Genomic DNA, 26,880 nt, shown 5'->3' with positions numbered 1-26,880 from the left:
CCTATGTACAGTATGCATTATTTGTACCGCATGCAAGAAACAATACTTTTTACTGTATACTAATACATGTGACAATAATAAATCAAATCAAATCAAAACGTGGGATTTGTTCCCTGCGTCTCAGCTCAGTACAGCGAGGAACAAAAACACCACAACCTGGACAAAGAGGGCTTATTTAATCAAAATTGTTACGTGTACACGAAGAACAGACTGGATATCGGCCAAGACCTGTTCTGCCACACAAAGATCAGAACACAGTACTTATACCACATTCAAAAGGGCAGCACGGTAGCATTGTGGAGTGGTTAGCGCAATAGCTTCACAGCTCCAGGGTCCCAGGTTCGATTCCCGGCTGGGTCACTGTCTGTGCGGAGTCTGCACATCCTTCCCCCGTGTGTGTGCGTGGGTTTCCTCCGGGTGCTCCGGTTTCCTCCCACAGTCCAAAGATGCGCGGGTTAGGGTGGATTGGCCGTGATAAATTGCCCTTCGTGTCCAAAATTGCCCTGAGTGTTGGGTGGGGTTGCTGGGTTGTGGGGATGGGGTGGAGGTGTTGACATTGGGTAGGGTGCTCTTTCCAAGAGCCGGTGCGGACTCGATGTGCCGAATGCCCTCCTTCTGCACTGTAAATTCTATGGATAAAAATCAGTAGCCCACCCCAGTTGGACACGATCCAATCCCTGGAGCTGCTTTAAACTTATCCAATAGCATCGCAAGCCTTGTTTAAACTTCACCCAATAGAACTGCAAGCAGCAATTGATCCTCATCCTGACAGCTGTGTACAATCCCAGCAGCCTGCGCTGACTGTCCGTGAGAAACAGAACAACAGAACCAGCACCCTGGTTAATAATGATTACTCAAGTCCTATAATTCATCTCAATCCTTTAATGAAATAATTTATATCAAACTAGTCTAGTGGCGTTCTAATGATTCAGTTTTAAGGGGTATCAGTGCTGAACCCCTCCCCCTGAGAGGGTTTCCTCCGGGTGCTCCGGTTTCCTCCCACAAGCCCTGAAAGACGTGCTGTTGGGCGAATTGGACATTCTGAATTTCCCCTCTGTGTACCCAAACAGGCGCCGGAATGTGGCGACGAGGGGATTTTCACAGTAACTTCATTGGAATGTTAATATAAGCCGACTAAAGATTATTATTATTATTAGGCGGAATCCGAATTCCCCACCAGCTCTCCCTTCTTCTCAACTCGGTCCCCTCCTGCCATTTCACATTGTGATTCCTGGACGAGCCCCCAAGAGTGACCAGGATACTGGACAGAAACTCCATTATTTTATTTTACTTTTGCAACACTGTGAGGGAAGGCTATCTCGCTCCAGGAGTCAGTCCACGATGAAATAGGGATTCCCCATTGGCCGTCGCCAGGCTCGGGAAACGAGGTTGGGCGGAGAATTGTGTTTTTGACGCCGCAATTGCGGCGGGCACGGGTTTAGAACATAGAACGATACAGCGCAGTACAGGCCCTTCGGCCCTCGATGTTGCACCGACATGGAAAAAAAACTAAAGGCCATCTAACCTACTCTATGCCCTTATCATCCATATGCTTATCCAATAAACTTTTAAATGCCCTCAATGTTGGCGAGTTCACTACTGTTGCAGGTAGGGCATTCCACGGCCTCACCACTCTTTGCGTAAAAAACCCACCTCTGACCCCTGTCCTATATCTATTACCCCTCAATTTAAGGCTATGTCCCCTCATGCTAGCCACCTCCATCCGCGGGAGAAGGCTCTCGCTGTCCACCCTATCTAACCCTCTGATCATTTTGTATGCCTCTATTAAGTCACCTCTTAACCTTCTTCTCTCTAACGAAAACAACCTCAAGTCCATCAGCCTTTCCTCATAAGATTTTCCCTCCATACCAGGCAACATCCTGGTAAATCTCCTCTGCACCCGTTCCAAAGCTTCCACGTCCTTCCTATAATGAGGCGACCAGAACTGTACGCAATACTCCAAATGCGGCCGTACTAGAGTTTTGTACAACTGCAACATGACCTCATGGCTCCGGAACTCGATCCCTCTACCAATAAAGGCCAACACACCATAGGCCTTCTTCACAACCCTCTCAACCTGGGTGGCAACTTTCAGGGATCTATGTACATGGACACCGAGATCCCTCTGCTCATCCACACGACCAAGAATTTTACCATTAGCCAAATATTCCGCATTCCTGTTATTCTTTCCAAAGTGAATCACCTCACACTTCTCCACATTAAACTCCATTTGCCACCTCTCAGCCCAGCTCTGCAGCTTATCTATGTCCCTCTGTAACCTGCAACATCATTCCGCACTGTCTACAACTCCACCGACTTTAGTGTCGTCTGCAAATTTACTCACCCAGCCTTCTGCTCCCTCCTCTAGGTCATTTATAAAAATGACAAACAGCAACGGCCCCAGAACGACGCCAAATTCTCCATGCGTCCACTTCGGCGTCAGTACGTTCCATTCCGCACGTACAGTTGGCATATCATTCGCGGTCCCGGCCTGGGATTCACCGGAGCCTCCGCGATTCTCCGCCTGCTCTGGGAAAGTAGCGGGGGGGGGGGGGGGGGGGGGGGGGTGTCCAGGAGGTGGGCTGTGAGCTGTATTCCTTCAGGCCTTGCTCCACCTTGTTCCAGCTGCCCTTCCATCGAGGCAATTCTGGATTGCTTGAAAAGAATCTGCTGATCTGTCGACAGGCATATCTTGCCGAGCTCGAACCTCATTGACTCCACAGGGAATCCCCTGAACCCAACCATGTTCCATTGGACCAAGGTTTTACGAGGCTTTAATCGCGCCCCCGGCTCCAAAACGCAGCCGTCTGGATTCCTCAACAACGTGACCGCAGCACTCATACACATGTTAGCCGTCACCGCAGCGAATGCCGATACCGCACTATCTCCGGGATCCCTGCATTCATCCGAGGCATGCACTCGCTCGTCTGCTCCGAGCGTCCCCTCGCTGAATCTTCTTTCGAACCGTGTCGCCTCGTCGCCACAGTCCCCGCCAAACTGGTCCTCGTGCGCCAGCCCACTAGTGGCAGGGTGCCAGGGAGTACCACCCTGCCCTGTCCCTAACCACCCAGGGGGCCTCTAATGGCCTCACAGAACCCCCCCCCCCTCCGCACCCTGCAAGATGCCATCATGACTGGTCCACGTTTGCGTAAGTGGCACCCCAGCGAGGTCGCCCAGGCGCAGCCGGTACGTTGGCACCTATCCCAGGCCGCTGACCGTAACTGCGAGCCAACATTCTCATCTCGTTACGAGCCCCTAGGCTAGCGCATGGTCAATTCCAGTCCCGCAGCCCCCCCCCCCCGGACTCCCAACACAAGCAAATCAACCAATAAATCTGCGAAAAACACCGGAAGCCTTTGGCCCCTAGATGACCCAATAATTACAGTCACCCGGTTTGTAAGTTTAAACACGATTATTTTTTAGTTATAACAAGAACGAGAATGAAATATGCAGCAAATGGAACTGGTTAACTAAAATCAAATGCCTGCTCCCCCACTTCAACTTGCCCCACACCCTCTACACGCACACACACACACAAGACTGTGGGGCAGCAGGGTAGCATGGTGGTTAGCATAAATGCTTCACAGTTCCAGGGTCCCAGGTTCGATTCCCGGCTGGGTCACTGTCTGTGCGAAGTCTGCACGTCCTCCCCCTGTGTGCGTGGGTTTCCTCCGGGTGCTCCGGTTTCCTCCCACAGTCCAAAGATGTGCGGGTTAGGTAGATTGGCCATGCTAAATTGCCCGTAGTGTCCTAATAAAAGTAAGGTTAAGGGGGGGGGGGGTTGTTGGGTTACGGGTATAGGGTGGATACGTGGGTTTGAGTAGGGTGATCATGGCTCGGCACAACATCGAGGGCCGAAGGGCCTGTTCTGTGCTGTACTGTTCTATAAGACAGACAAACACAGAAGTGAGGAGAGGGGTGAGAATCATAAGTTAAAGGATAAAGAATCTTTAATTCAGACGGTTGTCCTGAAGCACAGAGAGAGACAGAAGAGAGAGAGACTGAAACTTAAAGACGCATGTCCATTAGACGTCCATAGATCAAACACGATAACGGTAAAAATAAAGAACGGGGAAATGAGGGAATCAACAGGTCGGGTCCTTTGGTGGGGGCTGTGTAATCTGTTGAGTCGCAACCTCCTTCCAAGCATGGGGAGGGGGCTGGGGGGGGGGGGGGGGGTCAGTAACCCTTGGTCCCCATCTTCAGAGTTTCCTAGTTTGGAAAGGATTGGAGATGTGCAGATATTCTTTTTTTTTATAAATGTTTTTATTCAGTTTTCATATTTTATATTGAACAAATTACAAATTGTTAGGAGAGAAAAAAAAAAACAAACACGCAAAAATTAACATACATATTTACAGGTAAGCATCTTCGTAGTAGTAACTGCCCCCCCCCCCCCCCCCCCCCCCCCCCCTTCAACATGTTTATTTAGCTTGGTTTCGGGCCTTAGCTAGCCATCGAACCCCCGTAACGAACCTGTAGCCCCCCCCCCCTCCCGCTACCTTCCCCCGACTATTCTTCCTCTTGTACATTGGCCACAAATAGGTCCCGGAACAGTTGCATGAATGGCTCCCACGTTCTGTGGAAGCCGTCGTCCGACCCTCGGATGGCAAATTTGATTTTCTCCATTTGGAGAGATTCCGAGAGGTCGGACAGCCAGTCCGCAGCTCTGGGCGTTGTTGCTGACCGCCAGCCAAACAGGATTCTACGGCGGGCGATCAGGGAGGCAAAGGCAAGGGCATCCGCCCTCCTCCCCAGGAATAGATCTGGCTGTTCTGAAACCCCGAAGACCGCCACTATCGGGCATGGCTCCACCCTCACTCCCACCACTTTGGACATTGCCTCAAAGAAGGCTGTCCAGTACTCCACAAGTCTGGGGCAAGACCAGAACATGTGGGCGTGGTTGGCCGGGCCTCTTTGGCACCGTTCACATCTGTCCTCCACCTCCGGGAAGAACCTACTCATACGGTTTCTTGTTAAGTGGGCTCTATGTACCACTTTTAGTTGCGTCAGGCTGAGCCTTGCGCACGTGGAGGTGGAGTTGACCCTATGCAGTGCTTCGCTCCAGAGTCCCCATCTCCATCCCCAGGTCGTCCTCCCATTTCCTCCTTGTTGCGTCCAGTACGGTGTCGTCCCTATCTACCAGTCGGTCATACATGTCACTACAGTTCCCTTTCTCTAGGATACTTGCGTCCAGTAGTTCTTCCAGTAGTGTCTGTCGTGGTGGTTGTGGGTACGTCCTTGTCTCCTTTCGTAGGAAGTTTTTGGGCTGCAGGTACCATAGCTCGTTCCCCCCAGCTAGCTGAAATTTCTCTGTCAGTTCGTCCAGTGTTGCGATCCTGTCGTCCGTGTATAGGTCCCTGACTGTCAGTGTTCCCCCGTCCTGCCTCCACCTTTTGAAGGTGGCGTCGGTCAGTGCTGGTTTGAACCTATGGTTGTTGCAGATGGGAGCCTTGTCCGACATTTTGGTCAGGCCAGATTGCTGCCGCAGTTGGTTCCAGGATTGGAGGGTGGCTGTCACCACTGGGCTGCTGGAGTGTTTTTTGGGTGGGGATGGGAGTGCTGCCGTGGCGAGGGCCCGGAGGGAGGTCCCCATGCAGGAGGCCTCCTCCGCACGCACCCACTCGGCTTCTGGCTCCTGGATCCATCCCCTTACTCGCTCGGCTGTTGCTGCCCAGTGGTAGAATTGTAGATTCGGGAGGGCTAGCCCCCCCCTGGATTTTGTTTTTTGTAAGACCTTCTTTGGGATCCTAGCATTTTTACCCCCCCCCATACGAACGCCATGATATGTTTGTCCAGCGCTTTGAAAAAGGCCTTGGGGATGTAGATCGGAATGGATCTAAACAGGAAGAGGAACCTGGGCAGTACGTTCATTTTGATCGTCTGGACTCTCCCCGCGAGGGAGAGCGGGAGTGTGTTCCATCTTTGCAGGTCCTTTTTTACTTCCTCCGCCAGGCTGGTGAGGTTCCATTTGTGGATCCCTTTCCAGTCATGGGCTATTTGGATCCCCAGGTAGCGGAATTTATGTCGGGCTTGTTTGAACGGCAGCCCCTTTAGTGCTGCCCCCCCCCCCCCACCCCCCCTTGCGGGTGTAATGGGAAGATCTCACTTTTGCTCATGTTGAGTTTGTAGCCCGAGAAGGCTCCAAACTCTTTCAGGAGCGCGATGATTCCGTCCATGCTGCTTTGTGGGTCCGAGATATAGAGGAGCAGATCATCCGCATAGAGTGAGACTCTGTGCTCTCTACCTCCCCTTCGGATCCCCCTCCAATTTTTTGCTGCTCTGAGCGCGATTGCTAGCGGTTCGATTGCTAGTGCGAACAGCAGCGGGGACAGTGGGCATCCTTGTCTGGTGCCCCTGATGTGCAGATATTCTAACGCCAGCCATGAAGAATCACATTGGATGGGATTGGGGGTCAGAATTAGAACATACAGTGCAGAAGGAGGCCATTCGGCCCATAGAGTCTGCCCTGACCCACTTAAGCCTTCACCCACCTGATTCTCGTAACCCAATAACCCCTCCCAACCTTCTTTTTTGGACACTAAGGGGCAATTTATCATGGCCACTCCACCTAACCTGCACGTCTTTGTGACTGTGGGAGGAAACCGGAGCATCCGGAGGAAACCCACGCAGACGCGGGGAGAACGTGCAACCTCCGCACTGACAGTGACTCGGCGGGGAATCGAACCTGGGACCCTGGCGCTGTGAAGCGATTCTCTGTTTCTCTCCAATCTCTGTCTCTCCCCAATCGTTCTCAAGTTTTCCTCAATCCCTCTCTCTCTCTCTCTCCCCCATCTCTCGCTCCCTGACTGGCTCCTTCTCTCCCCGTTATCTCTCTCTCCCTCTCGCTCCCCAATCTACATCCCAACATTGTGGTCACCGTGGTGATCTTGGAACAATTTGATGCAGAGGAAGATCCCATAACAGCTGCATGATAATGATCCAGATCATCTGTTCCTACTTTTCAGTGGAGAATTCCCCCCACTCCCGTGACATGCTCGTTTCTTCCCAAAGGACCTGTGGGGATTTTTACAGAGAGGATAGACGGAGGCCTCAGTTTAAATCACATCCTGAAAGACGGCAGCTCCGACTGTGCGGAGCTCCCTCAGTACTGACCCTCCCACAGTGCGGCACTCCCTCAGTACTGACCCTCTGACAGTGCGGCGCTCCCTCAGTACTGACCCTCTGACAGTGCGGCGCTCCCTCAGTACTGACCCTCCCACAGTGCAGCGCTCCCTCAGTACTGACCCTCTGACAGTGCGGCGCTCCCTCAGTACTGACCCTCTGACAGTGCGGCACTCCCTCAGTACTGACCCTCCCACAGTGCGGTGCTCCCTCAGTACTGACCCTCCCACAGTGCGGCTCTCCCTCAGTACTGACCCTCCCACAGTGCGGTGCTCCCTCAGTACTGACCCTCTGACAGTGCGGCACTCCCTCAGTACTGACCCTCTGACAGTGCAGTGCTCCCTCAGTACTGACCCTCCCACAGTGTGGCACTCCCTCAGTACTGACCCTCCCACAGTGCGGAGCTCCCTCAGTACTGACCCTCTGACAGTGCGGCACTCCCTCAGTACTGACCCTCCCACAGTGCGGCACTCCCTCAGTACTGACCCTCTGACAGTGCGGCACTCCCTCAGTACTGACCCTCCCACAGTGCGGCACTCCCTCAGTACTGACCCTCTGACAGTGCGGAGCTCCCTCAGTACTGAGCCTCTGACAGTGCGGTGCTCCCTCAGTACTGACCCTCTGACAGTGCGGCGCTCCCTCAGTACTGACCCTCTGACAGTGCGGCGCTCCCTCAGTACTGACCCTCCCACAGTGCGGCACTCCCTCAGCACTGACCCTCCCACAGTGCGGCGCTCCCTCAGTACTGACCCTCCCACAGTGCGGTGCTCCCTCAGTACTGACCCTCTGACAGTGCAGCACTCCCTCAGTACTGACCCTCCGACAGTGCGGCACTCCCTCAGTACTGACCCTCCGACAGTGCGGCGCTCCCTCAGTACTGACCCTCTGACAGTGCGGCACTCCCTCAGTACTGACCCTCTGACAGTGCAGCGCTCCCTAAGCACTGACCCTCTGACAGTGCGGCACTCCCTCAGTACTGACCCTCCGACAATGCGGCGCTCCCTCAGTACTGACCCTCCCACAGTGCGGCACTCCCTCAGTACTGACCCTCTGACAGTGCGGCACTCCCTCAGTACTGACCCTCCCACAGTGCGGCGCTCCCTCAGTACTGACCCTCCCACAGTGCGGCGCTCCCTCAGTACTGACCATCCCACAGTGCGGCGCTCCCTCAGTACTGACCCTCTGACAGTGCGGCGCTCCCTCAGTACTGACCCTCTGACAGTGCGGCTCTCCCTCAGTACTGACCCTCTGACAGAGCGGAGCTCCCTCAGCACTGATTCTGGGACAGTTACAGCAATATCAGAGGGGAGAGGGAGAGGTACAGGAAGTGGGTAGGGGAGTCAGGTTGGCATTTGCAAGGCATATCTGGGACCCACAGAAAAAACAGCAAAATCCTTTTAAATAGCAATCCTAAATTGCTATTTCCCTAATTAATGTCATTTTCATATGCAGATTGGGCCTCATTTAGCGTGCTAATTAGAATAGAAACTCAGGCAGTGGAGATGATTAATCTGTCCAAGGTTGTTGCAGAGAAGTTCCCGTAAGTTACATTGAAGGCTATATTCTAATTAGCCACATTTACATTCATAAATGAGACCTTATTAGCATAATCATTAGCATCTTCGCTTGCTTAATAACCATTTATGTTCACCAGAAAACCTTCCAAATCAAGGGTTGTATTAAGGTTTGGGGAGGGAGGGGTGAAATATCTTTAATTAGCATATGTAGATTAAGTGTGATTACCATACATCGTTTGAGCCACACCTCATTAATTAGGGCCAATCAGGTATTACCAATTAACGCTCAGAACATGTCCGTTACTCACTCCCAGGTATCTGTTATTCTATATATAAACCACCCTGAACCCCTGGATTAGAATCCAGTCTGTAACTCACTCCCGGGTATCTGTTATTCTATATATAAACCACCCCGAACCCCTCGATTAGATTCCAGTCTGTAACTCACTCCCAGGTATCTGTTATTCTATATATAAACCACCCTGAACCCCTCGATTAGATTCCAGTCTGTAACTCACTCCCGGGTATCTGTTATTCTATATATAAACCAACCCGAACCCCTCGATTAGATTCCAGTCTGTAACTCACTCCCGGGTATCTGTTATTCTATATATAAACCACCCAAACACCTCGATTAGATTCCAGTCTGTAACTCACTCCCGGGTATCTGTTATTCTATATATAAACCACCCCGAACCCCTCGATTAGATTCCAGTCTGTAACTCACTCCCGGGTATCTGTTATTCTATATATAAACCACCCCGAATCCCTCGATTAGATTCCAGTCTGTAACTCACTCCCGGGTATCTGTTATTCTATATATAAACCACCCCGAACCTCTCTATTAGATTCCAGTTTGTAACTCACTCCCAGGTATCTGTTATTCTATATATAAACCACCCCGAACATCACTATTAGATTTCAGTTTGTAACTCACTCCCGGGTATCTGTTATTCTATATATAAACCACCCCGAACCTCTCTATTAGATTCCAGTTTGTAACTCACTCCCGGGTATCTGTTATTCTATATATAAACCACCCCGAATCCCTCGATTAGATTCCAGTCTGTAACTCACTCCCGGGTATCTGTTATTCTATATATAAACCACCCCGAACCTCTCTATTAGATTCCAGTTTGTAACTCACTCCCGGGTATCTGTTATTCTATATATAAACCACCCCGAACCTCTCTATTAGATTCCAGTTTGTAACTCACTCCCAGGTATCTGTTATTCTATATATAAACCACCCCGAACCCCTCGATTAGATTCCAGTCTGTAACTCACTCCCGGGTATCTGTTATTCTATATATAAACCACCCCGAACCCCTCTATTAGATTCCAGTCTGTAACTCACTCCCGGGTATCTGTTATTCTATATATAAACCACCCTGAACCCCATGATTAGATTCCAGTCTGTAACTCACTCCCGGGTATCTGTTATTCTTTATATAAACCACCTCATACCCCTCGATTAGATTCCAGTCTGTAACTCACTCCCGGGTATCTGTTATTCTATATATAAACCACCCCGAACCTCTCTATTAGATTCCAATCTGTAACTCACTCCCGGGTATCTGTTATTCTATATATAAACCACCCTGAACCCCTCGATTAGATTCCAGTCTGTAACTCACTCCCTGGTATCTGTTATTCTATATATAAACCACCCTGAACCCCTCGATTAGATTCCAGTCTGTAACTCACTCCCGGGTATCTGTTATTCTATATATAAACCACCCCGAACCCCTCGATTAGATTCCAGTCTGTAACTCACTCCCGGGTATCTGTTATTCTATATATAAACCACCCTGAACCCCTCGATTAGATTCCAGTGTGTAACTCACTCCCGGGTATCTGTTATTCTATATATAAACCACCCTGAACCCCTCGATTAGATTCCAGTGTGTAACTCACTCCCGGGTATCTGTTATTCTATATATAAACCACCCTGAACCCCTCGATTAGATTCCAGTCTGTAACTCACTCCCTGGTATCTGTTATTCTATATATAAACCACCCCGAACCCCTCGATTAGATTCCAGTCTGTAACTCACTCCTGGGTATCGGTTATTCTATATATAAACCACCCCGAACCCCTCGATTAGATTCCAGTCTGTAACTCACTCCCGGGTATCTGTTATTCTATATATAAACCACCCCGAACCCCTCGATTAGATTCCAGTCTGTAACTCACACCCGGGTATCTGTTATTCTATATATAAACCACCCTGAACCCCTCGATTAGATTCCAGTCTGTAACTCACTCCCGGGTATCTGTTATTCTATATATAAACCACCCCGAACCCCTCGATTAGATTCCAGTCTGTAACTCACTCCCGTGTATCTGTTTTGCTGTATACAATGCTCTGATTGTCTTGTGCAGGTTTACGTAGTGGTATTTGGGTAACGGTTTGCTGGACCCAGCTGCTATTGCTTGCTGGTGCTGTCGTCTATCCCTCTCTCTTTCTAGCCTTGGGCGAAGTGAGATTCCTTGGACTGAATTCTCTGAGTGTTTTATCTTAACGATTGCCTGAGGTTGACCTCCGACTCCGGCATAAATGTCAAGCAAATTGTAGACTGCCTGAGTGTCGAACCCGTGTCGCTCATCGACCTTGTCTAGTGTTCCAGACGGGGTTCGACAACGTCAGCCTCACCCTAACCCTAACCCTAACCCTAACCCTAACCCTAACCCTAACCCTAATTTTTTTTATCTCGTTTTTTTTTGGTTTTTTTTCTCCAGCCAGCGTGGTGCATCTTAGAATCATCAAGCGGGTCTCGGGGGATAGGTGGAGACCACTCAGCCCCTCTACTCTTGTCCCGATGGTGCCATGCCCCCGCCTCAAATAACACAGGTTTGGGAATTCAGAATTGGCATCGGGAATGGGGGAGGTTCCCACCTGAAGGAACTGGCGAGGGCCATTCAGCCCATCAAACTGGCCGTTGGAAATGCCTGTCCCGTTGGTCCCCGCCCTCTTGAACCCTGACCCCCGTCTTCCCGCCTTCGGCTCCGTAACCCGCGCCTCAACCCAACGTGAGTCGTCCCATCTTGAGATTGGAAAGGTCCCATTGACTCCGCAACCCCCTCTCCCTCAGCCTCGATAGCTTTTCTGAGAGAGGGAATTCCAGACCCCTCTGCTTTGCGAGGAACTGTTTACTGACATCCCCACCCACCCCTGGCTCGAATTTGGAGGTTTTGTCCCCCCTCCCCCTTGTTCTGGACTCCCATTCCCTCCCCCCCCCGCCCCCTCACCACAGGGATCGAGATTCTCTCCGTCAACTCTATTGAATCCTTTCATCAACTTCACGCCCCCCCCTCATTTCGACGGCTGTCGGGAGGTGGGGGTGAACTGCGACGTGAACCTGGCACTGTGAAACAACAGTGCTAACCACTGTGCCAACGTGCCACCATCGGGAGCCCTCCCATCAGAAACCCCCCATCAAGGACCACCCCAACAGTGACCTTCCACTAGACACCCCAACAGACCCCCCATTAGAGACACCAGTTCAGTCACCCCCTGCCTGAAATCTGTCGAACAGTTCAGGCAGTAGAATGAGAAATCATTGCATTTTTCACCTACCCTTCCCTAAGATCTGCTGCCTCAGACAAATGTGCTTAAAGCGGCAGCTGTTACAAGTGTCAGAGGCTTCTTTGAAAGCCCAGTACACATCAAAGGACTTCAAATCCCCAGGCTGTCTTTGGAATGCAAATGTTCCATCCATTTCGCACAGAAATACATTTTTGTTATTTCAGAGATAGGTGCTTGGTGGGTTGTTTATTTATGTTTCCTTTCACGCTTGAATGCATCTCAGGTAGCCTGCTTTGATGCTAACCACAATGTTTAAAAACACTCTTGCTGTGCTCCTCACCACATCAAAAGCAGCTAAGTGCTTTCGGCTGTGAAAAAGAGGGTCATAACAAGTAGACAGTGTTTGTGTGAGTGGATGTCTGAGTGTGCGCGTGTGTGAGTGTGCGCAAGTGTGCCTGTGAGTTTGCTTGAGTGCACAAAAGTGGGGTTGAGTGTGTGTTAGTGAGTTTGTGTGTAGATGTGTGAGTGCCTGAGTGTAAGTGTGTCTGTGTGTGCACAATTGTGGTGTGTGAGTGTGACTGTGTGTGTGTCGATGGGCGGGATTCTCCCGTACCCGGCGGGGCGGGATGTCCCGGTGGAACGGAATGGCGTGAACCACTCCTGCGTCGGGCCACCCCAAAGGTGTGTGCATGCGTGGTTAAGTGTGTTTGTGAGTGTGTGTGTGGTTGAGTGTGTGTGCGCGTGTACGTGTGTGAGTGCGTGTGTGTGTGTGTGACTGTGTGTGTGAATGAGTGTGCCTGTGAGTGTGTGTGTGTGTGTGACTGTGTGTGAGTGTGTGACTGGATTATGGGGCTCGAGTCTGTGGAGCAGGGGACTTGAAGCTGATATCGGGCCTAGCGAGAGTGAGAGCCTGCGGTCAAACACATGGGACGGCGTCTGCCTGCGCCATCTTGCTCCTGGTCCTGGGCACTGATTAAAAACCATCGCTGAGGGAAGGAGAAGTTAATGTTACCGCATTCCTCTTCTCTCTCCCTAACTCTCAGTCTCCATCGGAACGTCTCTGATTATCCATTCAGCCGATCAGTAAATAACAAGGTGCGTTCATCTGAACGGCCATTTCCTCCGCTCCTGTGACTGAACAATTGATTCTGTGCTATTCTGTTTCTGTCCACTTCATTAAAGTTCCTGTGCCTCCAAACATACCCCTCCCTCCCCTCACCCCGCCATACTTTATGTGCCTCCAGGGGCGTCACTGTGGGTTAGTACCACCGCCAAAGATGTGCAGGTTAGGTCAATTGGCCGTGCTAAATTGTCCCTTAGTGTCCAAAGATGTGCAGGTTAGGTCAATTGGCCGTGCTAAATTGTCCCTCAGTGTTCAAAGATGTGCAGGTTAGGTCAATTGGCCGTGCTAAATTGTCCCTCAGTGTTCAAAGATGTGCAGGTTAGGTGGATTGGCCGTGCTAAATTGTCCCTTAGTGCCCAAAGATGTGCAGGTTAGGAGGATTGGCCGTGCTAAATTGTCCCTTAGTGTCCAAAGATGTGCAGGTTAGGTGGATTAGCCGTGCTAAATTGTCCCTTAGTGTCCAAAGATGTGCAGGTTAGGTAGATTGGCCGTTCTAAATTATCCCTTAGTGTCCAAAGATGTGCAGGTTAGGTGGATTGGCCGTGCTAAATTGTCCCTTAGTGTCCAAAGATGTGCAGGTTAGGTGGATTGGCCGTGCTAAACTGTCCCTTAGTGTCCAAAGATGTACAGGTTAGGTGGATTGGCCGTGCTAAATTGCCCCTTAGTGTCCAAAGATGTACAGGTTAGGTCGATTGGCCGTGCTAAATTGTCCCTTAGTGTCCAAAGATGTACAGGTTAGGTGGATTGGCCGTGCTAAATTGCCCCTTAGTGTCCAAAGATGTACAGGTTAGGTCGATTGGCCGTGCTAAATTGCCCCTTAGTGTCCAAAGATGTACAGGTTAGGTCGATTGGCCGTGCTAAATTGTCCCTTAGTGTCCAAAGATGTACAGGTTAGGTGGATTGGCTGTGCTAAATTGTCCCTTAGTGTCCAAAGATGTACAGGTTAGGTGGATTGGCTGTGCTAAATTGTCCCTTAGTGTCCAAAGATGTGCAGGTTAGGTGGATTGGCCGTGCTAAATTGTCCCTTAGTGTCCAAAGATGTACAGGTTGGGTGGATCGGCCGTGCTAAATTTGCCCCGAGGTGGCGTTATGGGGATGGGGTGTGGGGAGTGGGCCTAGTTAGGGTTCTCTTTTGGAGGATCGGTGTCGACTCGATGGGCTGAATGGACTCCTCCTGCACTACAGGGATTCGATGGACAACAAGTTAAAGGGGGGGGGGGGGCCGAACAGAGAGGTGGGATCTGAGTGATTTTCGTAACGGAGGGGAGGACTCAGTTGGCCCCCCCTGGAGGCTGAATGTGAAATGGCAGCAATGTGGGAGGCAGAACGAGGCCATTCAGACCATCAAAGCTGTGCTAGCCCTGTGAAAGATCTCCCCAATTCATCGGCTTTTCTTGCTGCTCTTCCCCCACCCCATCTCCCTGTCAACTCTTCCCCTTTCCAGTATTCCACCTGACTCCCCCCCTCTCCCTTTTGAAAGTTCCGATTAAATCCCCACCAGGTTTAGCTCACCAGTCTAAATCGCTGGCTTTTAAAGCAGACCAAGCAGGCCAGCAGCACGGTTCGATTCCCGTACCAGCCTCCCCGGACAGGCGGCGGAATGTGGCGACTAGGGGCTTTTCACAGTAACTTCATTGAAGCCTACTCGTGACAATAAGCCATTTTCATTTTTCATTTCACCCCCACCCCGCCCGCTCTCGTCAACCGTCTCTACTCCCCCGGGGAGCGATCCCGACGCCTTCACTCTCTCCCCGCCCTCCCCCCCTCCCCGCGCAAAAAATAATAAAAGGTTTCTCACAATGACGTTTGAGCCTCCTGTCACCACCTGCTCCCAGCAGACGGCACGCGGAGAGCACCGAAGTACAAGAGGCAATCAGCAGCTCACTCTGACCCGCCAGTCGTAGCACTCCAGGCAAAATGTGCTGCACAGTTCAGGCGCAGCAGGGTGTCCTCTGTATTGAAGTCACCGCCATTATCTCCACAGGTTAGCTGGGGCTGGGGCTGTGTGGGGGCGGAAGGTACAGTCTACTTCGTAGCCACTGAGGGATAAATAAACCGAGAGCGTACACTTCCCCCTCCCCCCCTCCCCCCCCCCACGTCCCCCTCCCCTAACACTCGTAGCGTCGGAGCAAGGGGCTGACCTCACCCCCCCCCACCCTCCTTCAATCAGCCCCTCTTTCTCAGATCGCGTTCGACCCCGTTGATCGATCTCCATTCACCCGGGCGCGGAGGGATCGTCTTGTGAGGAGAGGTTGAGTAGGGCGGGCACGTCCTCCGCTGGGGGATTGGGAGGCGACCTTGTCGGGGACACGTCGGCGGGTTTGGCAGGGTCCATATGCCGAGAGGTTGTTTCCCCTCTTGCGGGAGAGTCGCGGAGCAGAGGGCGCGATCTCAGAGTGAGGGGGGGGGGGGGGTGGTCCGTTTGGGACGGAGGTGAGGAGGTCTTCCCTCAGAGGGGAGTGAATGTGGGACTCTTCACCGCCGAGGGTTGAGGAGATGACGCAGAAACACACGTCGAAAATAGTAGCAGGAGGAGGCCATTCGGCCCTTCGAGCCTGCTCCGCCATTCATTATAATCATGACCGATCATCACGTTCAACACCCTAACCCCACCTTCCCCCTAAATCCCTTTAGCCCCAAGAGCTGTATCTTATTACATAGAATTTACAGTGCAGAAGGAGGCCATTCGGCCCATCGAGTCTGCACCGGCTCTTGGAAAGAGCACTCTACCCAAGGTCAACACCTCCACCCTATCCCCATAACTCAGTATCCCCTCCCAACACTAAGGGTAATTTTGGACACTAAGGGGCAATTTAGCACGGCCAATCCACCCAACCTGCACATCTTTGGACTGTGGGAGGAAACCGGAGCACCCGGAGGAAACCCACGCACACACGGGGAGGATGTGCCGACTCCGCAAAGACAGTGACCCAGCCGGGAATCGAACCTGGGATTCTGGAGCTGTGAAGCCATTGTGCTAACCACCGTGCTGCCCTATCTAACGCCTTCTTCAAGTCCCACAACGTTTTGACCTCAACTACTTTCGGTGGGAGCGGATTCACCCCTCCCTGGGTGAAGACATTTCTCCTCCCCTCAGTCCTCCCCTCATCCTCAAACTATGACCCCCTCGTTCTGGACTCCCCCCCCCCCGCCCCCCCCCCCCCCCCCCCCCCAGCCAGCCCCCCCACCCACCATCGGGAACATTCTTTCTGAATCTACCCTGTCTAATCCTGTTGGAAGTTTCTATGAGATCCAAGGGCAGCACGGTAGCATGGTGGTTAGCATAAATGCTTCACAGCTCCAGGGTCCCCGGTTCGATTCCCGGCTGGGTCACTGTCTGTGTGGAGTCTGCACGTCCTCCCCGTGTGTGCGTGGGTTTCCTCCGGGTGCTCCGGTTTCCTCCCACAGTCCAAAGATGTGCGGGTTAGGTGGATTGGCCATGCTAAATTGCCCTTAGTGTCCTAAAAAGTAAGGTTAAGGGGGGGTTGTTGGGTTGCGGGTATAGGGGGGATACATGGGTTTGAGTAGGGTGATCATTGCTCGGCACAACATCGAGGGCCGAAGGGCCTGTTCTGTGCTGTACTGTTCTATGTTCTAAAGCCTTGGATCATCTCCAGTGTCAGACGTTTGTTTCTAGCCTCCCTGCGTCCAGTTGCAGTCAACGTCGAAGCAACCAGCCGAACACATCATGGTACCAGAGCGCTATTAATGCTGCCGAACCTTCCTCGAGTGAATCATCATTGACCAGCAAGCGGCCATCCAGCGAAACCCAGCCTCCTCCGCAGCTCCGCATCTCCGGCAACCTCGCCGCCAATTCGAAGATCGTCAAGCAAAAGTACCTCCTGTACATCGAGGCCTCCGACCTCGAGGCAGCATCGGATGCCAGGAAGATGGCGCTATTCCTCTCGACCGCGGGGGGGAATCACGCCATCCACATCTACAACTCGCTGACGTTTGCCGACGGCGAAGACAAGACGGAGTTCAAAACAGCTCTGCTGAAATTCGACAGCCGCCGCGACGTTGAGGTGAATGAGAGCTTTGAACGGTACGTCTTCCAGCAGAGGCTTCTGGGTAAAGGATGAACCTTTTCAGTCCTTCCTGACCCATCTCCGCTTCCTAGCGCAGTCATGTAATTACGGCTCGGCGGTTGATTCCATGATCGGGGATCAGATCGTTTTCGGGATCCAGTCCGACTCCCTGCGGCAGCAGCTCCTCAAATCCAAACAGCTGACCCTCTCCGTGGCTATCGAGACGTGCGTTGTCCAGGGGCATGCCAAGAATCGTTAGTCCCACCTCAGGGCGGCGGAGACTGAAAAACTGGCCTCCCAGGAGGTGGAACGGGTGCAGGCCATCGCAAAAATGCAAGGCCTGAATATCGAGGAGAGTGGCCGTTTCGCGCGATTTTCCTGAGACGCATGCGCGCCACGACCGAGTGAACGACGAGGCCGAAAACCCTAATGTGCAGGTGCGTACGTCGGCCGAACGCACTGCGCATGCGCGATGGCGCACGGGACGCGCTGACGTCAGCGTCATGACGTGTCCGAATTCTGGCTCCGCCCACTTCAAGCGCCAACGCCCAGACAAAGGACAGCGATGCCGACAGTGTGGGAAGCCTGGCCACCTCGCGGCCTGTTCCAGGTCCGCTCCACCGAATATCGAGGAGGTTACAGAGATAGGGAGGGGGTGTAGGGGCTGGAGGAGGTTACAGAGATAGGGAGGGAGTGTAGGGGCTGGAGGAGGTTACAGAGATAGGGAGGGGGTGTAGAGGCTGGAGGAGGTTACAGAGATAGGGAGGGGGTGTAGGGGCTGGAGGGGGTTACAGAGATAGGGAGGGGGTGTAGGGGCTGGAGGAGGTTACAGAGATAGGGAGGGGGTGTAGGGGCTGGAGGGGGTTACAGAGATAGGGAGGGGGTGTAGGGGCTGGAGGGGGTTACAGAGATAGGGAGGGGGTGTAGGGCCTGGAGGTTACAGAGATAGGGAGGGGGTGTAGGGGCTGGAGGAGGTTACAGAGATAGGGAGGGGGGTGTAGGGGCTGGAGGGGGTTACAGAGATAGGGAGGGGGTGTAGGTGCTGGAGGAGGTTACAGATATAGGGAGGGGGGTGTAGGGAGCTGGAGGAGGTTACAGAGATAGGGAGGGGGTGTAGGGAGCTGGAGAAGGTTACAGAGATAGGGAGGGGGGTGTAGGGGGCTGGAGGAGGTTACAGAGATAGGGAGGGGGTGTAGGGGCTGGAGGAGGTTACAGAGATAGGGAGGGGGTGTAGGGTCTGGAGGAGGTTACAGAGATAGGGAGGGGGTGTAGGGGCTGGAGGAGGTTACAGTGATAGGGAGGGGGTGTAGGGGCTGGAGGAGGTTACAGAGATAGGGAGGGGGTGTAGGGGCTGGAGGAGGTTACAGAGATAGGGAGGGGGGTGTAGGGGCTGGAGGGGGTTACAGAGATAGGGAGGGGGTGTAAGGGCTGGAGGAGGTTACAGAGATAGGGAGGGGGTGTAGGGGCTGGAGGAGGTTACAGTGATAGGGAGGGGGTGTAGGGGCTGGAGGTTACAGAGAAAGGGAGGGGGTGTAGGGGCTGGAGGAAGTTACGGAGATAGGGAGGGTGTGTAGGGGCTGGAGGTTACAGAGATAGGGAGGGGGTGTAGGGACTGGAGGGGGTTACAGAGATAGGGCGGGGGTGTAGGGGCTGGAGGTTACAGAGATAGGGAGGGGGTGTAGGGGCTGGAGGAGGTTACAGAGATAGGGAGGGGGTGTGGGGGCTGGAGGGGGTTACAGAGATAGGGCGGGGGTGTAGGGGCTGGAGGTTACAGAGATAGGGAGGGGGTGTCGGGGCTGGAGGAGGTTACAGAGATAGGGAGGGGGTGTAGGGGCTGGAGGAGGTTACAGAGATAGGGAGGGGGTGTAGGGGCTGGAGGTTACAGAGAAGGGAGGGGGCGTAGGGGCTGGAGGAGGTTACAGAGATAGGGAGGGGGTGTAGGGGCTGGAGGAGGTTACAGAGATAGCGAGGGGTGTAGGGGCTGGAGGAGGTTACAGAGATAGGGCGGGGGTGTAGGGGCTGGAGGAGGTTAGAGATAGGGAGAGGGTGTAGGGGCTGGAGGAGGTTACAGAGATAGGGCGGGGGTGTAGGGGCTGGAGGAGGTTACGGAGATAGGGAGGGGGTGTAGGGGCTGGAGGAGGTTAGAGATAGGGAGGGGGTGTAGGGGCTGCAGGAGGTTACAGAGATAGGGAGGGGGTGTAGGGGCTGGAGGAGGTTACAGAGATAGGGAGGGGGTGTAGGGGCTGGAGGGGGTTACAGAGATAGGGAGGGGGTGTAGGGGCTGGAGGAGGTTACAGAGATGGGAGGGGGTGTAGGGGCTGGAGGAGGTTACAGAGATAGGGAGGGGGTGTAGGGGCTGGATGGGGTTACAGAGATAGGGAGGGGATGTAGGGGTTGGAGGAGGTTACAGAGATAGGGATGGGGGTGTAGGGGCTGGAGGAGGTTACAGAGATAGGGAGGGGGTGTAGGGGCTGGAGGGGGTTACAGAGATAGGGAGGGGGTGTGGGAGCTGGAGGAGGTTACAGAGATTGGGAGGGGGTGTAGGGGCTGGAGGAGGTTACAGAGATTGGGAGGGGGTGTAGGGGCTGGAGGAGGTTACAGAGATCGGGAGAGGGTGTAGGGGCTGGAGGAGGTTACAGAGATAGGGAGAGGGTGTAGGGGCTGGAGGAGGTTACAGAGATAGGGAGGGGGTGTAGGGGCTGGAGGAGGTTACAGAGATAGGGAGGGGGTGTAGGGGCTGGAGGAGGTTAGAGATAGGGAGGGGGTGTAGGGGCTGGAGGAGGTTACAGAGATAGGGAGGGGGTGTAGGGGCTGGAGGAGGTTACAGAGATAGGGAGGGGGTGTAGGGGCTGGAGGAGGTTACAGAGATAGGGAGGGGGTGTAGGGGCTGGAGGAGGTTACAGAGATAGGGAGGGGGTGTAGGGGCTGGAGGAGGTTACAGAGATAGGGAGGGGGTGTAGGGGCTGGAGGGGTTACAGAGATAGGGAGGGGATGTAGGGGCTGGAGGAGGTTACAGAGATAGGGATGGGGGTGTAGGGGCTGGAGGAGGTTACAGAGATAGGGAGGGGGTGTAGGGGCTGGAGGGGGTTACAGAGATAGGGAGGGGGTGTAGGGAGCTGGAGGAGGTTACAGAGATTGGGAGGGGGTGTAGGGGCTGGAGGAGGTTACAGAGATAGGGAGGGGGTGTAGGGGCTGGAGGAGGTTACAGAGATCGGGAGAGGGTGTAGGGGCTGGAGGAGGTTACAGAGATAGGGAGGGGGTGTAGGGGCGGGAGGAGGTTACAGAGATAGGGAGTGGGTGTAGGGGCTGGAGGAGGTTACAGAGATAGGGAGAGGGTGTAGGGGCTGGAGGAGGTTACAGAGATAGGGAGGGGGTGTAGGGGCTGGAGGAGGTTACAGAGATAGGGAGAGGGTGTAGGGGCTGGAGGAGGTTACAGAGATAGGGAGGGGGTGTAGGGGCTGGAGGAGGTTACAGAGATAGGGAGGGGGTGTAGGGGCTGGAGGAGGTTACAGAGATAGGGAGGGGGTGTAGGGGCTGGAGGAGGTTACAGAGATAGGGAGGGGGTGTAGGGGCTGGAGGAGGTTACAGAGATAGGGAGGGGTGTAGGGGCTGGAGGAGGTTACAGAGATAGGGAGGGGGTGTAGGGGCTGGAGGAGGTTACAGAGATAGGGAGAGGGGTGTAGGGGCTGGAGGAGGTTACAGAGATAGGGAGGGGGTGTAGGGGCTGGAGGAGGTTACAGAGATAGGGAGGGGGTGTAGGGGCTGGAGGAGGTTACAGAGATAGGGAGGGGGTGTAGGGGGCTGGAGGAGGTTCAGAGATAGGGAGGGGGTGTAGGGGCTGGAGGAGGTTACAGCGATAGGGAGGGGGTGTAGGGGCTGGAGGAGGTTACAGAGATAGGGAGGGGGTGTAGGGGCTGGAGGACATGTGGGGGGGGGGTGCGGATGGGTGTCTGGCTGGAAATTTGGAAAGAGGGGGGTTCACCAGAGCTTTTGATGACTCCCACATTTTGCTGAACCTGAGACAGGAGCCAGGAGATTAATTCCAGGTTGGAGGTGAGGGAGCGAGGGCTTCCACAGCGGATCAGCTGCAGCAGAGGCCATGATGCCAAAGTGGGCGTGAGGGGGTGTGGGGACGTTGAGGTCAAGATCCCGGCCTTCTGGCCCATCCGTTAACCGTTGAAAACTGTTCTGACAAACCCTTCAGCCTCGGCCTACACAACAGCAGAAGCCTGGGCCCGGGCCTGAGCCTGGGCCTGGGACTGGGAGGGAGGCGGCTGCACTGGCGCTGCTTGAGCCGACGCGTCAGGGAAGCTGGAATCCCCATCCCGCCTCCTGTCAACTGTTCGATTCATTAGCAATGACTGCGGCAAGCAGCCGGGGTCCCAGGCCTGGTGAGAGATCCAGGCCGCGCCACAACTGGCCAATTAAAGCCCCCACGATTGATTGGTGCCCTTTGTTCGCAGCCTCATTAACCGGCACACCGTGCAACTTGCTCAATCTGTCTCGCGTCCCGAGTGCCCCTCGAACAGGCCAGGCCGAGGCTCGAGAGGATGGTCTGACAGCCGACTTGGAGAGAAAATATATTCAGCCAAACGCCTGGGCCTCCTCTCTCGGCCCAGTCCTTTCCCACAAGAGCTGGGCTCAATGTGTCTGCAACAATCTTCCCCGACCCGCCTCGTGTGTCACCTCGTCAGCTCTTGCCTCAGGCTGCTAACTTCTGCGCAACTTTCTCCCCAACTTCTGCGCAGTTCGTTTTGTGCGGGCGGAGGGTCAGTACTGAGGGAGTGCCGCACTGTGGGAGGGTCAGTACTGAGGGAGCGCTGCACTGTGGGAGGGTCAGTACTGAGGGAGTGCTGCACTGTCAGAGGGTCAGTACTGAGGGAGCACCGCACTGTCCGAGGGTCAGTGCTGAGGGAGCGCCGCACTGTCCGAGGGTCAGTGCTGAGGGAGCGCCGCACTGTCAGAGGGTCAGTACTGAGGGAACGCCGCACTGTCAGAGGGTCAGTACTGAGGGAACGCTGCACTGTCAGAGGGTCAGTACTGAGGGAGTGCTGCACTGTCAGAGGGTCAGTACTGAGGGAGTGCCGCACTGTCAGAGGGTCAGTACTGAGGGAGCGCCGCTGTGGGAGGGTCAGTACTGAGGGAACGCCGCACTGTGGGAGGGTCAGTACTGAGGGAGTGCCGCACTGTCAGAGGGTCAGTACTGAGGGAGTGCCGCACTGTGGGAGGGTCAGTGCTGAGGGAGCGCCGCATTGTGGGAGGGTCAGTACTGAGGGAACGCCGCACTGTGGGAGGGTCAGTACTGAGGGAGCGCTGCACTGTCAGAGGGTCAGTACTGAGGGAGTGCCGCACTGTCCGAGGGTCTGTACTGAGGGAACGCCGCACTGTGGGAGGGTCAGTACTGAGGGAACGCCGCACTGTGGGAGGGACAGTACTGAGGGAGCGCTGCACTGTCCGAGGGTCTGTATTGAGGGAACGTTGCACTGTGGGAGGGTCAGTGCAGAGGGAGCGCCGCACTGTCAGAGGGTCAGTACTGAGGGAGAGCCGCACTGTGGGACGGTCAGTGCTGAGGGAGCACCGCACTGTCAGAGGGTCAGTACCGAGGGAGTGCCGCACTGTCAGAGAGTCAGTACTGAGGGAGTGCCGCACTGTGGGAGGGTCAGTACAGAGGGAGTGCTGCACTGTCAGAGGGTCAGTACTGAGGGAGCGCCGCACTGTCAGAGGGTCAGTACTGAGGGAGCGCTGCACTGTGGGAGGGTCAGTACTGAGGGAGCGCCGCACTGTGGGAGGGTCAGTGCTGAGGGAGTGCCGCACTGTGAGAGGGTCAGTACTGAGGGAGCACCGCACTGTCGGAGGGTCAGTACTGAGGGAGCACCGCACTGTCAGAGGGTCAGTACTGAGGGAGTGCCACACTGTCAGAGGGACAGTACTGAGGGAGTGCCGCACTGTGGGAGGGTCAGTACTGAGGGAGTGCCGCACTATGGGAGGGTCAGTACTGAGGGAGCGCCGCACTGGGTGAGGGTCAGTACTGAGGGAGCGCCGCACTGTCAGAGGGTCAGTACTGAGGGAGCGTCGCACTGTGGGATGGTCAGTACTGAGGGAGTGCCGCACTGTCAGAGGGTCAGTACTGAGAGAGCGCCGCACTGTGTGAGGGTCAGTACTGAGGGAGCGCCGCACTGTGGGAGGGTCAGTACTGAGGGAGTGCCGCACTGTGGGAGGGTCAGTACTGAGGGAGTGCCGCACTGTCAGAGGGTCAGTACTGAGGGAGCGCCGCACTGTTAGAGGGTCAGTACTGAGGGAGTGCCGCACTGTGGGAGGGTCAGTACTGAGGGAGTGCCGCACTATGGGAGGGTCAGTACTGAGGGAGCGCCGCACTGGGGGAGGGTCAGTACTGAGGGAGCGCCGCACTGTCAGAGGGTCAGTACTGAGGGAGCGTCGCACTGTGGGAGGGTCAGTACTGAGGGAGTGCCGCACTGTCAGAGGGTCAGTACTGAGAGAGCGCCGCACTGTGTGAGGGTCAGTACTGAGGGAGCGCCGCACTGTGGGAGGGTCAGTACTGAGGGAGTGCCGCACTGTGGGAGGGTCAGTACTGAGGGAGCGCTGCATTGTGGGATGGTCAGTACTGAGGGAGCGCCGCATATCAGAGGGTTATTACTGAGGGAGTGCCGCACTGTGGGAGGGTCAGTACTGAGGGAGCGCCGCACTGTCAGAGGGTCAGTACTGAGGGAGTGCTGCACTGTTAGAGGGTCAGTACTGAGGGAGTGCCGCACTGTCAGAGGGTCAGTACTGAGGGAGCGCCGCGCTGTCGGAGGGTCAGTAAATTTGCTCAAAAATAATTTTTGATTCGTAAATCACTTTGAGATGTGTCCAATTGCTACCCGGAGCCAGGCCATTCGGCCCTTCTGCTCCATGCTGAGATTCCTGCTCCACGAGCCTCCTCCCACTCACCAAGTTCATCACACCTATCATCATATCCATCTTTTCCCCTGCTCCCTCATGTGTTTATCCAGCTTCCCCCTCCTCCTTCATTCAATCTCAGCTATTCCCCTCAAATCCCACATTCTCCCCCACTCCCTGTGGGAGCGAGTCCCACATTCTCCCCCCATGCTCCGTGGGAGCGAGTCCCACATTCTCCCCCACTCCCCATGGGAGCGAGTCCCACATTCTCCCCACTCCCTGTGGGAGCGAGTCCCACATTCTCCCCCACTCCCCGTGGGAGCGAGTCCAGCATTCTCCCCCCCACTCCCTGTGGGAGCGAGTCCCACATTCTCCCCCCCTCTCCCCGTGGGAGCGAGTCCCACATTCTCCCCACTCCCCGTGGGAGCGAGTCCCACATTCTCCCCCACTCCCTGTGGGAGCCAGTCCCACATTCTCCCCCACTCCCCGTGGGAGCGAGTCTCACATTCTCCCCCACTCCCTGTGGGAGCGAGTCCCACATTCTCCCCCACTCCCTGTGGGAGCGAGTCCCACATTCTCCCCCCTCTCCCCGTGGGAGTGAGTCCCACATTCTCCCCCACTCCCTGTGGGAGCGAGTCCCACATTCTCCCCCACTCCCCGTGGGAGCGAGTCCCACATTCTCCCCCCACTCCCCGTGGGAGCGAGTCCCACATTCTCCCCCACTCCCCGTGGGTGCGCGCCCCACATTCTCCCCGTGGGAGCGAGTCCCACATTCTCCCCGTGGGAGCGAGTCCCACATTCTCCCCCACTCCCTGTGGGAGCGAGTCCCACATTCTCCCCCACTCCCCGTGGGAGCGAGTCCACATTCTCCCCCACTCACCGTGGGAGCGAGTCCACATTCTCCCCCACTCACTGTGGGGACGAGTCCCACATTCTCCCCCCCTCTCCCCGTGGGAGCGAGTCCCACATTCTCCCCCACTCCCCGTGGGAGCGAGTCCACATTCTCCCCCACTCCCTGTGGGAGCGAGTCCCACATTCTCCCCCACTCCCTGTGGGAGCCAGTCCCACATTCTCCCCCCACTCCCCGTGGGAGCGAGTCCCACATTCTCCCCCACTCCCCGTGGGAGCGAGTCCCACATTCTCCCCCACTCCCTGTGGGAGCCAGTCCCACATTCTCCCCCCACTCCCCGTGGGAGCGAGTCCCACATTCTCCCCCACTCCCCGTGGGAGCGAGTCCCACATTCTCCCCCACTCCCTGTGGGAGCCAGTCCCACATTCTCCCCCCACTCCCCGTGGGAGCGAGTCCCACATTCTCCCCCACTCCCCGTGGGAGCGAGTCCCACATTCACCCCCACTCCCCGTGGGAGCGAGTCCCACATTCTCCCAACTTTCAGGGTGAATGACGTTTCTCCTGAATCCGTCCCAAGTCAGATACATTCATGACGATCGCATATCGATGATCTACGTTCAAAATGCTCGAGGCAGAGATTCGGAAACCCGCTCGCTTCGAGTTAAAGAGGGAACGACTTTGAATGGGCTCTCAATCAACTAGGCCTCAAGCCTGTCGAGGGAGGCCGCACGGCGGGAGCACTTGCACAATATGGATCCAAGTGCCTCTCTCTCGCCTCTGAGTCTGTAGGCCGAAGCCTCCGGAAAAGGTGCAGAGTCTGGGTGCCGGCCTGTCGCAGGCCCCACCATTTAGGCTGAGAGGTCGAAATGAGGCCCAATCCGGATGAGCACTAACCCGCAGGCTCCCGGAATTGAAAGTTCAACTCTTGGGGGTGTGGTGGTATGACTAGGGGCATTACGGTACCTGGGAGTGTGAGCTGCCACTGGTGCAGAGGACTCACTGCCCATTGGCCCAGGTATGTCATGTGCCTCTCGGCCGATTGGCTGAGAGGTTAGGCCGTCGTCGGGGTCAGAATTCCGGACGTCCCTCCCTAACAGCGCTGTGCGTGTACCTACACCACACGGAGACTGCGGCTGGTTCAAGATGGCGGCTCACCCAGCACCTCAAGGGGCAGTTAAGTCTGGGGAATGAATACCGGGCCCTGACAGCTAGGCCCCACATCCCGTGAACGGATTTAAAAAAATAAGGTGTGGCCAGTTGTTAAAGACTCCTTGGCTACGCTGAGCAGGTGTAAGAGGTAGGGGTGGTGTCCGCATGCATACGTCCCACCCGCAAGGCCCCCAGGGTTCAATATCTCCGCCAGGAACTGAATCCGCTGGCTGATCGGAAAATGGAGGTCACAAAATGGCCGCCAGATTGGCATCGCCCCAGATTCCAGGTGACTCGCTACGAGCGAAAGGACTTTGAACCGCCTTCAGAGGCGTGAAAATATTCCCTCGATGCATAAGTCGCTCCTGATTCTCGAGCTGGAACAGAAGGTCGTGTAAGTGGTGTTATCAACTCCTGTTAAAGCAGCATATGTCACTCAGTAAGTTCTATAATTAAGTCTAATTTGGCGTAATCGGCACATTGCGACTCGTTTGCCCTTGCAAAGCTCTTAAAGGGGGAGAGGACGATTTCATTGGCTGTGGGGAACGTGGGCAGGGCTGGGTGAGGCCCAGCGTTTGATGCCCATCCCTCCCCCGTCCTTGACCCGAGCTCCTCCCTCGGCCATTTCAGGGCGGGGGCATCGAGGAGTCCGCATTGATGT

The 26,880-nt window shown here is 54.9% G+C and overlaps 1 protein-coding gene across 1 annotated transcript in view; it reads left to right on the top strand.

The window, feature by feature from the left end:
- Positions 1-26,880, top strand: part of slc50a1 (solute carrier family 50 member 1) — an 80,257-nt gene that overhangs the window by 896 nt on the left and 52,481 nt on the right. The window lies entirely within an intron of this gene.

This window comes from Scyliorhinus canicula, chromosome 30 (assembly GCF_902713615.1).
Source record: "Scyliorhinus canicula chromosome 30, sScyCan1.1, whole genome shotgun sequence".
NCBI classification, from domain to species: domain Eukaryota; kingdom Metazoa; phylum Chordata; class Chondrichthyes; order Carcharhiniformes; family Scyliorhinidae; genus Scyliorhinus; species Scyliorhinus canicula.
The sequence above is the reverse complement of the archived record's forward strand: the minus strand, read 5'-3'. Positions and strand labels throughout refer to the sequence as shown.